The sequence below is a fragment of the Athene cunicularia genome, assembly GCF_003259725.1.
Source record: "Athene cunicularia isolate RWA chromosome 14 unlocalized genomic scaffold, athCun1 chr14_part2, whole genome shotgun sequence".
Classification (NCBI taxonomy): Eukaryota; Metazoa; Chordata; class Aves; order Strigiformes; family Strigidae; genus Athene; species Athene cunicularia.
In genome coordinates, this window is record NW_020799119.1 from 1,250,248 (window position 1) to 1,254,668 (window position 4,421).

The window sequence follows — 4,421 nt, forward strand, 5'->3', positions numbered from 1 at the left end:
TAAAAAAATTGTGGAAGGCTCTCTGAACTCAGTGTCATGTAACTATCCTTTGGCTCACAACAATCAGGAGCTGTCTTTAAAGGCTTCTTACTGAACTGAGGCTTTAAAGGGCTAAATAGATTTTATTGTTCAGTTTGCCTAAATGAGTGTCAGACAGAAGGAACTCTTTCCATTTTCAGTGCAGAAATGCTAAGGGCTGAGATCCTTTCCAGGGCTAATTTGAAGTTCTGGAGACATATAACGTTTAAAAAGCAGCTAGTTTGTTTTTCTTTCAACTCAAGGACTCTTAAAATAATTTTTACAGATCGCTGAACTAATTGCAGATACAAGTGTTCATCTATGGCTTGAAATTTCAGTATCCAGTTGGGTGAGGAATACACTAGAGAAGATAGCACACTCGCCCACCGCTGTATTATTGCCTGTGCTGAAATCTGCCAGCTTTTGTGAACAGTGCTGGCAGTCAGGAGACTTTGAGGGAGATTCTGCTCCAGGAAATTGTCACTGAATATTTCATTGCAACTTAACTGTCCTTCAGCAAGATCTACCAAGGCATTAACTTCTCAAAAGTTCAGTTTTCAGGGCCCATCAAAGGGTTCGCTTTAGCATGTTGTGTCTTAATTACTTGAATGAGAGAAACTTTTCAGAAAGTTATTTTGCTGCTTTGGGGGTGGGTGGAAGGGGAGGAGGCTCTGTGACAGTGCTCTCCTTGTTTTAGAAAGCTGAGCCTAAATTTTGACCTGTTGTAACACCTGTTGGGATTTCCAGGCCTGTTGATCTGAAATGTAAGAGTTAATGTGTTTATGTACATGATTCCTGCTCCTTTTGAAGATTTTTCCAAAAGCTTATGCACAACTTTACTCAAACTTAACTTGGCTCATATACTTGCTAGGATGAAGCAAGTGCCAACCTGTCAACCTGGAACTGAAACAAGATCACCACACTGAAGGCGTATCAGATAGCAACTGTTTCCACCTGCTTCTGTCCTGACCCTCATCTGAGCCTAGCTATGAAAACCCCATTTCCTATGGACTGTCTAGTCCCACCTACCCAATTCAACAGATGTTCCTTTTTTTTTTTTTTTCCTTTTCCCCCAAATCACTGGTCTCAAAATTAGTTGTGCATCAGCTGTTTGTGTAGAAATCCAAGTGGCCATACTTGCAACATGTTATTTCCTGGATAGTGGATTAGCAATAACACTTTATTTTGTGCCAATTCATTATCTCTAAAGTGTTCTTACTGCAGCAAAGTTTGAGTTTTGATCTGGTTTTAATGCTTTTGCATTAGCCAAAACTCTTAGCACAGACATAGACAAGAAAGTGAATCCATGGAATTTCCCTGGATAAAAATCTGCTAGGGCTTCCCAAATCATTTGAAGATGGTTACAGTTAACCATAATTTTTAAAACAAACATACAATTAAAATGTGTGTGGGTATTTTTTTAACCTCCTTTTCATAACACTAGCGTATTGTAAACTGCATGAAATAAACCTGTTTTTTCCCTTTTAAAGTCTGATGTCTTAAATCTGTCTTTACTAAATCCATTAATGTTGACATTAACAATGTATTATCACTGATATTCCTAGTTCAGCACTTCAGATGCAAAATGTAGTTGCATTTTTGTGCAGTGATTCAAAGCAGTAATACTTTTTTATTTGTAAAGGAGATGTATCCTTTTTTGCTGCCCCAAAGACTTTGTCACAAAAAATCTGTCTTTATTCATGTATATATCTGCTGGGAAATTAAGGTATTCTTCTTTGCATTTACTATGACTGTTGCTCATCATTATAGTAGGAAATAGTATATAATATATAGTATAACAGTATATAATATAATATCCCCTCTGCTCTGGATATATAATCACACAAAAAAAAACATGTACCAAGTTTTAATTAATCACTTTGCATACATTCTCTTCCATGCAACTCACAGATCACTCTGCTTAACATCACACATTTATTTTAGAATGTAGTACTTTGCTTTTTAATATAAATGCTTCTTTTGTCTAAAAAATTAAGCTAACTGAAATCAATGCTGTATGTAAGGCCAACATACAGTATTAACAAATGTAAGTAAGAAGCCACTTAGTAGGTGTTTGCTGCAGAAGTTTTAAAGATAAAAGTGGCTGAAGGAAGTAAATGATTAAGTACCAAGTACGGGTTGCTGAAATTATTCAGACAGTTTGACAGCTGTGCCTTCTATAAGTACAGAAAAGTTCATACTGTTGGTATTGAGACCACTGGACTGCTCTTATTTTCCAAACTGCTAGTAAGAATTAAGTATGAGAAGCTAAGACCTGTGAGTGCTAAAATCTTAGTCTGTACAGTTACATGTGAGGTGAACTTCATCTTCACAGTTTAGTCAGTTTAAAATGCAAAGCATATTCTAACCTTTCCTTATATGTCCAGCACATATCCAGCAACTTCAGTAAAATGGTGTCATTTTACTAAACTGATCTGCATTTTAACTGCATTTTACTTTTACTAAAATAGGTCCTCTAAGTACAAAGATTGCTCTAGTATAAATTAACTAATCAACGTGTGCATCTATATTTTTATCACTGTCTTACTAAAAGTATTTGCAGTCAACCTGCACTATTTCCAGTCCAGATTCCTACTATGTATATCTGTAGCCTCAGTTGTCTTCACCAGTTAGTGATAATGAGAATGTAAAAGGGACAAGTGTGTACCCTGAACCAGAAGGTGAGCCTCAGTGAGGGGCTGCGTGGTGCTCAGCTGCCCTCTGAGCTCAAACCACACTGGTTAATAAAGGGGACATAAACAAGTCATTAACATCCTGTTTGGATCTTTTATAACATTTAGAGTTTATTTGGAGCTAGCTTTCCTTCCAGTAGGAAGTTTCACTTCAGAAAGATAAAAATCACCCTGCAAATTCATCTTTCAGTGTGCTGAAGTCTTGCCCGTCAGCCATAAACACATAGTCCATATTTGATGTTCTGTGAGACTGCAGTGTGCACAATTTCATGAGATAAATCCTGATTTGAAACTGCCCACCTGCATGGGACGAGTTCAAGCCTAAAGGCAGCCTCCAGCAGGGGAGGTGAATCCACAGGCTGAAAAGTCAACTCCAGCTCTGGTAGATGTGCGATTCCAAGCACAAACTTAGACCCATCCTGGAATGAGAGGTTTCTTTGGTGATGTATATATAGCTGTTGCAAATATGTCTGTGGAAGCTTTGGAAGCAGTTTGTCCTTTTTCCATCTCTGAAGTCTCTTAAAAACATAGCTAGTTGACTGAAGAGATTTAAAACATATCTTGTTATGTCAGGCAATGCCCATTGCTTTGACAGCTCAATAGTTTTTTTGATAACAGCCTAGAAGTAAAAAAAAACCAGAATATCTCTAAGAAATAAATTTAAACAAGCATAGGAATTGTTCCGGGGAAAAATGGCCTGCAAAGAGCTATAACAGACCACTTAGCTTGTCCCCTTGGTTAATAGCAGGAGCAACTACACTTAGCTTTGAAGCCCCATATGATGAAGACTCCATACCCATGCTTTCCCTACTAAGTAGTGTTGTAGTATCTTTGCTAACATAAGGAGGTTTTTTTAATACCTCACCTCCATTTTTCTTACTGCAGTTTAAACTGATGACATCTTGCCCCCTCCATTATGGTCATGAACCACAGATTATTGCTTTACCCTGTGCAACAGCATTTCATTTTCTCAAAGATGGTTTAAAGGTCCATAGTGCGTACATCACATTTGAAGTGATACACAAAGAGAAAACCAACAAAAACCAGAAATTTTAAATGGGAATATTAAAAGCCCAGTAGGATAAAGTATAAGTAAAAATGTCCAGCAACGCCTAGATTGATTCTGCCAGCTTTAAGTGCCAGTTGTAACTGAATCCCAGTTGCCTGGGGTTATGAAGAAACAGAATCCCTCTCGTAGGCATTTTAACGTGTCTAAGATGAATCGTTCTTGCAGGTGCCTGCTCGCCTAATGGGATGTTGAACAAGGTCCTGACGTCAGCCGTGTTTTGATTAGGGCCGATTCAAATCTAAGTGATCATTTATTGAAATAGTTAATTCTGGAGTTCCCAAGAAGAGAAACCATTCCGAACTTTAGTACTACATAGAACACAGTTCAAGAAACATTAACACAGACCAGTGCAAGGCGTGACCAAGTGGAAGTTTCGGGACTGAAATTTCTTATGTTTCATTAATATTAGAAAAGTAATTCAGTGACGGGAACAGAATGTGATTTGTACCCTATATGCCGCTACGCGCCATTCTTGGAAGCCACAACCAAACCCACACACGCACACAAATCCCCAAACCAACGGGAAACAACCCCCAGGGGATAAAGCTGCCTCCCCAGCCCAGGTCAGACACACACTACCGGCTGCACCGGAAGAAGCGCCAGCGCCCCGGGCCCCGCCGGCCCCGCCCCCACGGCCTCCT